This window comes from Chelonia mydas, chromosome 12 (assembly GCF_015237465.2).
Source record: "Chelonia mydas isolate rCheMyd1 chromosome 12, rCheMyd1.pri.v2, whole genome shotgun sequence".
NCBI classification, from domain to species: Eukaryota; Metazoa; Chordata; order Testudines; family Cheloniidae; genus Chelonia; species Chelonia mydas.
The window spans coordinates 37,367,658-37,382,077 of record NC_051252.2 but is presented as its reverse complement, the minus strand read 5'-3'; the positions used below and the strand labels follow the sequence as shown (position 1 = coordinate 37,382,077).

At 43.2% G+C, this 14,420-nt stretch overlaps 1 protein-coding gene across 1 annotated transcript in view; it reads right to left on the bottom strand.

The window, feature by feature from the left end:
• Window positions 1-14,420, bottom strand: part of LOC102936124 (BTG3 associated nuclear protein) — a 420,839-nt gene that overhangs the window by 28,965 nt on the left and 377,454 nt on the right. Inside the window, exon 18 of the mRNA XM_037877636.2 lies at window positions 2,025-2,136. The gene's annotated coding sequence lies outside the window, so the exon portion shown is untranslated. The remainder of the gene's footprint in view (window positions 1-2,024; window positions 2,137-14,420) is intronic.

The window sequence follows — 14,420 nt, the reverse complement described above, 5'->3', positions numbered from 1 at the left end:
GCCTACACAGCGTCCCAAAGAAATCAACAGGACTCCGCCAGCATGGAGAATTGGAGCCTTGGTATACATCAACTTTTGAAGGAGAAACTCAAACCCTGACCTGTACAGACCTGGGCTGTTTCTCTGGTTCCTTGGAGTTTGCATGGGTCTTCTGTCCAAATTTTATTTACATAGATTAGAATTCCTTAGAATTTCCCTTGGAAGCAAACTTAACAACTCAAAGAGTAACTTGGTACAAATCATCAAGTTTTGCCTTTTTTGGTGGTGTGTGTGTGCGTGTGTGTGTGCATACACACATAAACCCTCAGTCATGTTCCACATAGTTTCCACTCAAAAGTGTGAAATGACCCAACTCCTTCAAACTTAGCCCTGGATCACTATAGCCCAGGGCTCTGGTGGCTGGGTCCAGAGAACGGTATGGAATTGCAAAAGGTTTTCATGACTCAAGTCGGCACAGAGCAGTCTGGGGTTTTGTACTTTTTTTTTTTTTTTTGGTTCACCCAAACAAATAATAAAAATAGAAAATGTTCAACTTGCCGAAGAGCAAATCTATTAGTCACCCGTGGTTCTGGGATTTGAGCTTAACAGCTCTATGTGGTTTTCCCTTTTCTGATCTAATTATTATTATTCATCGAGGATGAATTTCACCCCCATGTGAATAACCACCACATATGCCCTTATGTGGAGCCCAGGCCCTAATGAAACATAGTTTATATAGTGTGACATGCTGGGAAAAACGCAGTCAGATTCCTAACCAGGACTTTGGGGTGACAGAAAAAGTGACGCTCCCAAAGAATCCAGCCCTTTCTCATGTTAGGACAGAACTCTGGGAGCTGGAGTTGGTGGGGCAGATGCCCAAGCAGGGTAGACACATCCATTGAAGAGAATAGCTACTCAGGCTGATCTCACCCCTATGCATTGCTTAGGGGCTTAAATGGTGAACTGGCTTGGTGCTGGGTCTCTCTGCACAGGTGAGCTGCAGCCTAGATGAATAATAACTGAATCGAAAAAGGAGAAATGCATTTAACTCTCTATTAATCCCTTTAGAGCTTTCAGACAAATCCCAGAACCAAGGTGAGAACCAGATTCACTCTTGGTTGTCCTGGGGGAAGGGTGTACAGGAATGAATTTCACCCTGGAGACTTGTCTAAAGAAGGACACTCAGCAAAGCTAAGGTAAGTCAAGTCAATTAAAGGAGTCAAGTCAATGCACATACATTAAAGCACATTAGCAACCCCATGTTAACCCTCCTTGGGATTAAGTGAACTAAACCACTTGACTCCTGTTTGAGACCATCTACATGGAGGTTTAATGTGTTTTAATTTATGTCCATTGACTTCACTTTCCTGATTGTCCCCATGTAGACATGGCCTTAATGCATTGAAACCGTGGGGGAGGTTTAGGTTGGATATTAGGAAAAACTTTTTCACTAGGAGGGTGGTGAAACACTAGAATGCGTTACCTACGGACGTGGTGGAATCTCCTTCCTTAGAAGTTTTTAAGGTCAGGCTTGACAAAGCCCTGGCTGGGATGATTTAGTTGGGGATTGGTCCTGCTTTGAGCAGGGGCTTGGACTAGATGACCTCCTGAGGTCCCTTCCAACCCTGATATTCTATGATTCTAGAAGCTCTCAGTAACTCTGCACACTATATACAGCAGTGCAGATTCTCCCTAAATCAGTGGCTTAAAAACCACTTTCAAGCACAAATAGCTTTCCTACCATAGACTGGGCTTATCTTTTAGTGCTGTTCTGCACTCAAACCGGGTACTCAAGTATTAGAACTAGTAAAGAGGAAGGTAACTGTGAGGCAGGTGCCTTTCCCAATATTCCTTAAAACGAGGTCTTCCAAGAGTGCATCTTTATTAATAAAGAAATTAACAGGAACACAAGTTCAGCTCAAACTTCCTATCCAGCACTTGCTTCTTCTAGGGATCCTCATTCAGGATGACTCAGCCCACACCCTAGATCCTCTCTCTTTCCATTCCCACTTCCCTTATATCCATGTGGGTGATGAGTCACTTACCTTAGTAGGTCAGCAGTTCCCACTTAATCATTTCCCAGCAGAATCAATGTCAACTCAGAGGGCGCTTCAGGCAAGTGTTGCCAGTCTGTTACAGCAATTTATGATAGAAGAGCTGGAAAAAAAAATAAAAGGGGGGAGGGTGAGTCAAAAAGTTACCATGAAAAATTGTCAACATTTTTAGTGAAGAGTTTTCATCAAAATGCTGAAAACGTGAAATTTTTTGAACAGTTCTAGTTGACAGGCACACTTGGATGATAAGTGCCTTTCCATTAGAATGGTAAATACCAAGTTAATCCAGGCCAGAGCTTTTCCAAAGAGGGAGAGATTCACTGAGAAGTCATCAAGCTTACTCATATCCATATGGAGTTTATCTGATTCACTGCTAACCCAGCTGACGTCTTCTGTGCTACCAGCAGCGAAGAGAGAAACTCACCGTGGGAAAACAACACATAGTTTTAAAACATCTGAACTTTGCAGAGTCACCATCTTATGAACTGGTTTAAGTGGAGTCTCAGTTTGCTGTAGAAGGCCTTGTCTATTCTTGCGGCGGTACATAGGGTACGTGTGGCTAAACACCACAATGAAAAGCAGCCCGCATGCACACTGCGGTGTGTAGATGTGTGCTGCAGTGAAAGGCTCTAGGAGGGAGGAGGTAGCTGAGAAAGGCCCTGTGCAGCGGGACACTAAACTACTCAACATAGCAGTGTAGACATGGGAGGCACATGTAGAGAGCCATATAGCGTGTATGTCCTAGGCGTGTCTCTATTCTACTCGCCTTATGGTCTACGCTGCTTTGGGTACCCGGCCTGCATGTATGTATGTACTCTACATGCCACCACAGGTGTAGACATAGACTAAGAGATATTTATCACTTCAGACCAGCACGATGCAACCTGTCATGGCGTGAGTGCCAGCGACCAACTTGGTCTATGTCCGTCTGAGGTACTTATCTGACCCACATCACCAGAGTATCTGAGCGCCTCACAACCTTTAATGTATGTGTTCTCCCAGTACCTCTGTGAGGTAGAACGGTGCTGTTAATCCCACCGTACAGATGACAAACCGAGAGGCTAAGGATATGTCTACACACCACTGAAAAACCCACAGCTGGCCTGTGCCAGCTGACTCAGGCTCATGGGGCTTGGGCTGCAGGGCTGTTTCGTTGCTGTGTAGACGGCCGGGCTCAGGTTGGAGCCTGGGCTCTAGGACCCTGCATGGTGGGAGGGTCCCAGAGCTTGGGCTGCAGCGAGCCCGAGACGGCTGACAGGGGCCAGCCACGGATATCTAGTTGCAGCGTAGACATTGCCCAAGGTCATACAGGAAGTCTGTGAGGGAACAGGGAAATGTTCTCCATCTCAGGCTAGCACCCTGTCCTCTGGATCATCCTTATAGTTCTGCCTGATCTCACAGTAAGGTGATGTTGAGCAATGTGTTGCAATGGCTGACAAATAAACTAAAACAGATTCACATTTTTCATCAAAGTTTCCCAATCCTACCACAATCAAGTCAACATTTTGTGGGCACGGGTAGGCAGAGATATAATGGGGAGAGAATCTGGCCCTATCCTTTTTGGTTTGCTACAGTGGCATCATTATCACATGTAGTTTCTAAAGTACCCATCATTGTAGCATCTGGTGTATATAGTATACATACAGCATATAGCAAGGCATTGATTGTAATTAAATTAATGTTTGGGGGGGAGGTCCATTCACCCCTCATGAATGCATTAAAACTGCCATTCACGGTAACAAAGTAAGCACGTGGTGAGAGAATTACGCCCTCTGGTCACATTTTAAATCCCTCTCTTGGCTTTTAAAACCAGTCATCTGCGGTTGCTTCCTGAGATCATTTCTATAAAGGCACAAAATGTTTTTAAAAGCAAGATCATTCCCACACAAAACTCCAAGTCTCAAACCACACATCCCAAGACAATATTCAATTAAAACAATCCCTGGGTGCCATCCTTGTGTGTAAGTAGCACTATTCTTGAGCCATCGCTGAAGGGCAGGCTATGCCTCCACTTTCACCATGTAAACCTCTGAATGTATAAATATGCTGTAAATAGGGTCACTAATTTGAAAACTATCATTACCAAAGGTCTGGTCCTCAAAAGGAGCCTAAACCTGATCTCTAAATTTAAACCTTTAGTTTTGCACACACGATTATTTGCACAAACAATCACATGCACATTGCTATTGGCATACACATATTCTTTCTTGCATGCACGAACGATTCTGCATTCAGTACTGTGCTTGGAAACTAAGGCCCCAATGCTGCAAACACTTAGGCATGCAATTAACTTTATGTATATGCATAGTCCAATGGAGTTCAACAGGACTATGCACATGCATAAAGTTCTTAAGGTGTGTAATGGAAAACTCAATGACTTCAACAGATCAGACTCATTGTCAGTAATTTATCTTCAGATGCTCAAATGGACAGAAGGCTATTGGCTACAGGTTACAAGATACAGTATGGGCTCAGCTCTCTGTTCTACAGTGTGGGACACAGGAAGTGAATTAAGAAAGGACAAAGTTTGAATGAGGAAAAAAGAAATAGGTAACTTTGCGGTTTGATCTGTCTGAAAAACACTTCCAGAAGTTTATCTTTCTCCTTCAACTAAACAATAAAAATACTTAATTAAATGTGACTTTGAAATAAAGAGCAAACAGACATGGATGAGGCTCACTGGTGGCATTTCAAAACTTCAAAACACATGCACGTTTCCATTTCTCAGCAAGGGCGAGGAGCACAAAGGCCCTTTGATTTCTTAACTCCTTCAAACAAACAACGACGACACAACCTCTAGGCAAGACTCCAGCTCAAAACAGAGAAAAATCATTAAGACCAAAAAAAAAAGCCAGAAGACTGCCAAAGCCTTCCAGACTCCCTCTCGCTCTCCTCTACCCTCGGGAAAAGCCTTGCAGATACTGTTGGCTGATACAAACAGGGCCTTGACCTGAGCCAGCGCCCTCACCCCGTGGCCTCAGAGTAGGTGGGATGCTCTGTATACAGGATAAGGAAGAGAAGCTGCAGGTTGTGTGGCTTTTTCACAAGGCCAGTGGTGGATCAGTACCTTGACCTTGCCCCCACCCCCACCCCCGACTCCCTGAGACACAGCTCCACTTGTCCCTTGCACTGGGCATGCAAGAGTTGGGGCAAAAGCCGCACAGCTGCTGTGTGGGAGGCAGGTTATGAGGATCTATGCGGGGACTAGGAAGTCCCTCTGTATCAGAAGAGGGATCATCGAATCATAGGACTGGAAGGGACCTCGAGAGGTCTCTAGTCCAGTCCCCTGCACTCGTGGCAGGAGTAAGTATTATCTAGACCAGTGTTTCCCAAACTAGGGCCACCGCTTGTTCAGGGAAAGCCCCTGGCAGGCCCAGCCGGTTTGTTTACCTGCCGCGTCTGCAGGTTCGGCCGATTGCGGCTCCCACTCGCCGCGGTTTGCCACTCCAGGCCAATGGGGAGTGCGGGAAGCGGCGGCCAGTACGTCCCTTGGCCCGTGCCATTTCCTGCAGCTCCCATTGGCCTGCAGCAGCGAACCGTGGCCAGCGTGAGCCGCGATCGGCCGAACCTGCGGACGCGGCAGGTAAACAAACCGGCCCGGCCCACCAGGGGCTTTCCCTGAACAAGCGGCGGCCCTATTTGGGAAACATTGATCTAGATCATCCCTGAAGGGTGTTTGTCCAACCTGCTCTGAAAAATCTGCAATGATGGAGATTCCACAATCTCCCTAGGCAATTTTATTCCTGTGCTTAACCACCCTGACAGTTTGGAAGTTTTTCCTAATCTCCAACCTAAACTGCCCTTGCTGCAATTTAAGCCCGTTGCTTCTTGTCCTATCCTCAGAGGTTAAGAAGAACATTTTTTTCTCCCTCTTCCTTGTAACAACCTTTTATATACTTGAAAACAGTTGTCATGTCCCCTCTCAGTCTTTTCTTCTCCAGACTACTTTCTCAGACTACTTCCAGGACATGGAATATCATTACCCTCCTTCCGCTGTTTCTTATAACCCCTCTGTTCCCTCCCACTGCCTCAGGAGAACGAGACTCGCCATGCCATAGCCGGGCTGGGGTGAGAAGCTGCTCATGTTCTCTTTCCTGGGGCACCCCTCTACGAGTCCCTCTTGATGAGCATGGCAATGCTGGGGCTCATGCTCTTAGCTGTCGATGTGCATGCAGTGTCCAGGCCAGGCATCATTCACTATTCTTTATGCCGTCAATTTTTTTTTTTAAGCTTTAAACCATGCTCCTCACTTTCAGGGCAAGGTCCATGCATGGATCAAATGCAGGATATGGCTGGTCCAAAGCCTAACAAACAGTTGCTGAGGTGTGTAAATCCCATCCCTCCTTTTCTTCATGCACACCTTAAATGATAGGGAAGTTTTGTTCCTACACTGAGTTAAGAGTCCAGCCTTTAGGGTACAAGGCTGCTATTCAGGGGTAGATTCATTATGGTTCCTGCAGGGACTCTTGGGTGCATTCCTGGATCTCCTATTAATTTATTGCCAAATACTGGGTTCCTCAAAAGAAGCCTGATCTTAAACAGTGACTGGATTCAGTAAATCCAGATAGCGTTTAGTCTTAGTCCACCTCTATGATCCCTAAAGTTCTTCTTTTACTGAAGGTTCATAGCTTCATAGACTTTAAGGCCAGAAGAGACCATTGTGATCATCTAGCCTGATCTCCTGTATAACACAGGCCATAGAAAACTCACCCAGTAATTTCTGCATCAAGCCCATTACTTCTATCTGAGCTATAGCTTTTATCGCTGCATCTCTGAATCTATAGGTCAGAGTGCTGGACACACACTTCTGTTAATTTTGTTTCCACACCAACTCTCTGAAGCAGTCGTGTACCATTTCTGCTTTACAGGAGGGGAAAATCCAAATACAGAGACACTGCCAAGGGTGACTAATGAACTCTGTGGCCCAGCAAGTCTCCTGACTCCCAATCCTGTGTCTGAACTCTGGACTATCTTTCCAGCAGATACGAACAGACGGAGGCAAGGAAGCAGTTTAACAGAGCTTACTGTTCCTTTTCTGAGTCCTAGTCCATCCAGGGAATTCAGTGTGTGACTTTTGCATTACAGTCCAGGGCACTAGAGACCTGATCATACGGAGTCCTGGCCAAGCATCATTTAGTCCAACCATGCAGCTGCATTTCATTAATGCCAAACTAAAAGATGCCAAAGCATACAAATGTTGCCACTGGCAATAGGTCTTGAGAAGAACAGATTCTGAACTACTGGAAGCAGCCATTATAAACAAGAGTTATTCAAGGCAGTGAGAGATCTTAAATGCTATTCTGATGCCCCATGTTATGATACAACACACAGGGTTTCAAACTGATCCAGTTTCTCTTCTCTACATTGAGGTTTCAAAGAGAGCAAAGTCAGGAGGCAAACTGTGCCAGATGCTGCCTCCGGAGAGGAAAAGTGCAGATTTCCCCTAATATGGGAAAACAACCAAAAAGAAAACAGAAGTTGTGGGTCAAAAGATTGAAAACCAACAGCAGTTCAATACAATGCATTAGTTTGCTCAATCAGTCATGAAACTAGATGACCTAGTCAGGCCCCTTCCAGTCCTCCATTTCTACGACTCAATGTTATTTAATTAGATATGCTGGAGATCTCTAATGCACTGCTTGATGTTCGGATTGTCTCTATTTCTATCTCTGTGTGCGTCTAAAACATACGTTTTCTATAAGATGTGAGGTGAAACTGGCAAGACTTTGACAAAACTCAGTAGGGACCAAAACAACATTCCATTCTCCTTTTTTACCACAGCCATTACCATCGTAGCCGGAAGACTTACGATCAGCAGAGGGAAGAGGCATTTGGCAACATAAGGGAATGGAACAGCCAGTCTTTAAATAGCGCAGTTCAGGAATTTCACATGGAGGGGACATCACTGACAAGAAAGACGGTTAGAGCAGGAGATTGAGAGTCAAGACTCTTTGGTCTTCGCACCCACCTCTGCTTCATCACCACCTGCTTTAATTTACACTAACTTCGAGTCCCTCTGCGTTTAATGACTCTGTTGCGGATACTTGAACACTTACTGATGTGTAACTTACACATTCCCTGTGAATATGGCCCTGTGTGGTTATGGCTCAGGTCTTTTGGAAAGTATAGAAATATGTTACCGTTTTTCAGCACATGCTCCTTTGTTTATACCTTTGTAAACTCCCCGTTCGTCAAAGCAAAACCAAGTCTGTACTTACTCCTCAAAATCTCAGCTCTTATCTGATTGGAACAGAGATTTGATTACAGCCGTGCATAGCTTGTGATGGCTTTAGTGTATGCAAAGTGTAAATAGATATATATTAAGTCCTCCCCCAAAACCTAAAAAAGGAATTATTTTTTAAAATTTCTTCAAAACAGTAACCACAGTACAAACAAATGCCATCTGCAAAGAAAGACCCTGCATTCCAGGAAGGAGAGGGAATGGGTAAAGCCCTCTCTAAAGACTGGAGTCAGCTGAAGAAAGGGAAGCACTGATGGGAGGTTAACATTAGAACTGGCTAGAAAATGGGAAGCTTTTTTTTTTTTTTTCCAAAAATGTTCATGTAAAATATTTTCTGCTTTTTGCTAAATTTTCTGAGCATCTCCAGTTAAACAGACAGTCACCTGTAAACACAAAGAATGTGAAATGTTTCAGTTCTAATCAATCAGCAACCGAAGGTAATCCAAAGTTACCGTGCCAGAGGGACCTGCCCATCTCATAATAAAATATAGTGGCTGCGGTGTATGTATGTCACTGCCCTCCAGTACAATCCTAATTGCACAACCATATCATAGGCCCTATCCTGCTACCAATAAACAAGAATCTCTTAACTCAGGTGCCTGTGAGGCACATCAACAACTCCGAATTCCCACATGACGACAGTTTTATAATGGCAAAGGCATTTTGGTCCCCAATAGCATCTTTCATCCAAGCACTTTACCAATGACTACGGTTAACACCGCTGGAGGAAAGCGAGCTGAATATTGCCCATTTTATGTTGCTCTCAGTCTATTAACATTCTATTACCATCAATGAGACATTAGGAAATACCTGATCCTTTCAATAGCCCATAAGGGCATTGGATGTTCCTAAAATGACCAGCATGCAGGTGGTTAAAACAGCTAAACCATCTTCATCCTGCCTTTTCCCCATCAAATCAGCTCAGGTTTAATAAGCAATAGCAGAAACAAAATAAACAGCTGGGCGTAGGAAATTTTACTAGGATTCTCTTTGATCCACCAAATCCCTCAGCTGCAGACTCACTGGTCCCTTGTGCAATCTGAAGCGTCTGATGAAAGCTTAACTAAATGGTTAGATTTTCATTAAAAGATAGCTGGGTACTTTTCCAGGTTTCTTTCGTAATTGGATTTAGCATTCATCTACCACAGCCCAAAATTTTTAAGTAATGAAATTTATGCTACAGAGAATTCCATCTGCAGGATTTTTTTTTAAAAAGGGCTGTTTGTTAAGCAGTGCAGTGCCATTGACTTCAGACACTGATTTACACCAGCCGAGCATCTGGTGCAAAAGCAGGGGAAAACTGAATTATCCGAGTACACACCTCTTCTCTCTCAAAAGGTGAATAGGGAGTGAAGATGGTGCATGGTGGAGGAGTGATGGACTTCACATCTAGGTCACTGGCTTAAATTTAGCACAGACCAAACACTGTTCCCATCTGAGGGTTGTTCAGATGAAGGAGATAGCCCCCAGCTGATTCTTAGAGGCAGCTACCAACAGCACATCGGAGAAATCACAGTCACATTCGGCCCCCTTGTTGGCTGGTCTTGGCATAGAGGCCAAGGTCTGGGTGGGCCACAGAGACTGAACTCTTCTTTCGTCCAGCAGACAGGGTCCTTCCCAGTCCACACAGAAGCACAAAGGTGAGGTAGCAGGGGGGAAGCCCGCAGTGCCGTTCTGCAAATAAAGAGAAGACTTCTGTCCCTGGGGCTACCAATCCTCCATTTCCCATCAGCACACATATTCCTTTCACTTTAAAGTGATCTTGGTTTTTGCACTACATATCAGACCCAGCATGTGCTGCTCCTATTAGACCATCCTCATCACCCTAATCAGGAGCATTATGACCTCTCGAGGCTTTGCGACATGGGCTAGTCCACGAGTGAGAAGTTACAGGACCACAAATTGACTTTCATTACTGAGCGATGCCAAATTGAACAGACACAGACACAGATGACAAACCTGGGTGATAAGTGAACTCCCACCTGAACATCTTTCCCATTAACTATTTCTAAAGCAGTGGACTGATATTTTTATATAGATCATAAAATTATATATAAAATTAATCCTTTTTTAACATAATCTTTTTTGTACCTACAAACACTAAGGAGCTGACTGGCATATGTGCAAACAACATTTTAAACTAGTTCCAATGAAGAAAACCATCCAAAGCAAATTTAAAAGTATCCCTGGGAGCGACACATGAGAATGGTTTACATTATACACTGATTGATAACCACATACTGTATTATTTGGTATTCAGTATATTTTTTGTTATGCAAGATTTCTAATAATGCTCATAGAGTTAAGTTCACAAGTTCATATTTTGGTCTCTATGGTTTGCGCTAGACATAAAAGGAAACAATTTTTGGAGCAAATCTCATCTACCATAAGGGTTAGACGCGATCCAACCATGTGCCACATATAAACATGAAGGAAAGCTTAATTTTCTTTTTTTTTTTCATTCTGATTACCCAAACTGCAAAAATTAGCCTCAAAATCCATTTGTAACAAGTATGCCCATAAGTGGCAACAAAAAAATCGGTGAACAACCGTAAAGATTTCAGATTACGTTTAGGAAGAGGCAGCTGTTGGCTTAAGCAGGTAACACAATGAAAATAACAAATTTAGAGAAATTTGAAGGCAAACTTTTTTTCCCCCCAGGCTTCCTGCATCTTTCACAGTAAAGGCAAAAAATTACTAACATCTCAGAAATCACGTGGGATACATTCACGGTCAGAGTCTTTTTCAAAAGAGTCTACGGTCACTTTCTCAGCTACAAAACAAGTCCAATATTAGTCAGTGAGAACACTAACAAAAATATACCCAAATTCATTCTATGGTGCGGAAATGGAGAAGTCAAATGGTCAGACTTAAGTTTGGCATGTCCCTCTGGTTGCCCCACCCTGTATCATTGGAGCCATTGGCCCATAGGACCCTGCTGGGGCTTGGCAGAAAAGATAAAACAGCCCAAGCTATCTTATCTTTTCTGGGGAATCTCCATGAGACCAGAGGGGTTCTGCCTCCAGCTTCATCCCTGGCTCATTCACATGTGCCTCAATCCCACCCAGTCACTGGCCCCCTCCCTACACAGATTCTGGATAAGACTTTGTGAAGTGCATGAGGGGTGGAGGGAACTGACCCCACGGAGCAGGGAAGAACAAGGTGTATGCACACATGTGCATCCGGAGGCAGACAATTCAGGCCTGTAATGTCAGATACTTTTGTAACTTGCTAGTTAGCATGTGTTTCACACCCCCATCTGTACCAAATCCACAGAAGATATGAGTCTGTTACAGGCTCCAGCTATGTAATCTGGCTCTTTAGCTCAAGCTGTAACAACTCATGCAACTAGCTCTGCAGGATTCCTGTTCAATCCACAGCGTTGGGCAAGATGGCGGCCATGACACTGTCATGATGCCATTTTGTGTTGAGCTATGTATTGCAGCATATATCAAACACATCAGAACGAACCACCCAGCTCTGTGACACCTAGCATTATACCAAAGGCCATGCTTCTCACACTTGTTAGTGAAATGCAAAATGCCTAAAAGTCACAGAATATTACATCTTCTCCTCTGATTTTATTGTATTAACACTCTGCTGTGGTAGAAGTAAATATGTCTGAGGCATTCCATAGAAGCAAAGTTGGTCCCGTTCAAATATGTAGATCAAAGGTTTATTGTTCAATATCTAAATTATTCACATCTGCTATGCTGTTATTCTTCAGCAATGCTTGGGAATTCATATTATTTGGAAGAAAACAGCAATATAGAAGCTCTCTACTTGATTCTTTTCAAGAGGTTTTTTTTTTAATTGCTTAGAATTACAAATCTTTTATTTGGAGACAGCTTGTTAAGATGAGCAGGAACTGGCCCCCGCCCTACAAATCTTTATCGCCAACATTTCAACTGAAGAGACGCATTTTTTGATGGTAGAGAAATCATTAACTTTTGTGCTCGTAAACTGCTGCCCGTCTGTGAGATTCAGGAAATTATGAGATACTGAAAAAGAGGCTCTCTCTGGATAGCATTATCCAATCTGGAAGTTTTGAGAGGCATCAAAAAATGCCCATGCTCACAATGTTTACAAGAGAGAGAAGCCAAATCTGCAAAATGTGGACCCAGGCTTTCCTTAAGTTCAGATTCAGGTTATGTGGTCTGGCCCATTTCTTGTTTCTATCATTTATATTGTGAATGCGCCCAGAGCCCTACAATGCTAGATGCTTGTCCAAAGCAATTAAGCGAGTCAATGCTAGAGTTGGAGTTGGAACGTAGGTGTCCTGACTCCCAGTCTCCTACTCTGACCATTAGGTCATCCTTTCTCTCCAATTTTTGTGACACTACTCCCTAACTCTTAATTCCCTCCACCCAATTCCCATGTTGCTACATTTAGGTCAGGCAAACAGAAAAGGTGGCACAACCAGATATCAGTTAACTATAGTTATTAATGTAACCTACATGCTTTATACTGCAGCATTTGATTTTTTAAGTCCAAAGAAAGGGAGAAGTAGCCATGGGAAGGAGATGTGGAGTTTTGTTTGAATCATCTGTCTCTCTGCACACATACTGACAGCACAGCAGATCAGCTTGAAGGGCCCAGAAACATCCAGAAGACTGTGGCAGTTACTAGACTAGTTACTAGACAGTATTTATTTCTGAAGCTGTAGAGAAAGTTTCCATTAAGGGCAGGAAATTTTGCAGGGCACACACATATTCACAGCCTCAGAAATGAGGCAATCAGAGCTCGGGGGAGGGGGCTAAATAAAGGGATTAAAGGCAGTTCTGGCCAACAGAGGACTAAGAGATGTGTCTACTAGTAAGATTTTGCAAAACCAAAGCCTACCTGCTCTTTTGTTTGTCTCAATTTAAAATTCAAACCATTGAGTTCATGGGCTGTGGAAATTAGAGTATAGATTAAAAAACGCCCCAAAGCCATAGACAGGACTAGGAGGAGAATGGGAAGGAAGCAAAGGACCAATGACAAAAGGGAGAAAGATTTTGTTTAACCATGTATTAGAGTCAGTAACATAACTTCAATGTAATGTCATTTTAGGGGTATCAATAGAGCTGGTCAAAAAAATTGATGAACCAGGGTGGTTTTTTTTTGTCAGAAAATGTAGCTTTCATCAAAATCTAAATGTTGTGTGGGAACATGACAATTTCAATGGTTCATTTTGACTTTCTCATTTCATTTCAAAGTTGTAGCAGTCTTTCATTTCATGTTGACTATTATTTTAATATATTTATATAGTATATGAAGAATGTAATATTCTATTATAATGCTTACAAATCATCAACATGAATTTTTTCAGTGTCTCCAAAGGGAAGTATTTCAGAATTTCCATTCTGGGGGGAAAAAACTGACTTTTCATCATGATTCAGGAGGATTCTTCCCCAAAATGTCAGAATTTCTCATAGGATGGAAATTCCATTTTCCAACTAGCACTAGTTATCAGTCCATTTGGAGACACTGATAACCAGTTTTGCTGTCCTGGTTCAGGAGTCGCAGCAGATCTTCCTGATAAAGGTTTTTGATTCCACCTCCTAATGATTCATTCCACCTTGTAATAATCATGCATTTAAAGTTGTTTAGAGCAAGGTCCAGTTTGTATCCCAAAGACATAAGAGAGCAAAGGGGTGATGAGCAAAGGAGCCAGCTGAACTGGGAAAAATAGATGGAAAATAAGAAGCAATGGAGTGAACTCCTCTGTCACTTACCAATAAGTTTTAACACTTTGTTCACCCGAACACAACAATGATTTTACTGCAACAGGAAAAGAAAGGACAAGAGTTACTTCTGTAAATTAACATAGATTCCCGCACTATAGCTACTTCCTACTCTCCAACACAGGTTGGCATGGTATCATCAGATATGTGCCACCAGCTTCGAACATCATGTGCGAAAAAGCAAACATGGGATGAAGCTATGAAATTCCGATACTGGTTGTAATAACACTTTGCACTTTGTGTGTTCAGAGCACAGTGCAGCCACTGGCTAGTTAATCCTCACAACACTCCACGAGGTAGCTAAGTAAGCATTGCATTAGCCTAATTTCCATTTTACAGACAAGTGAAAGAGGGGATGTGAACCAAAGCCAGAGCCAATCAGGGGCAGAATCTGGATTAGAACTCAAAACCTCCTGAAAT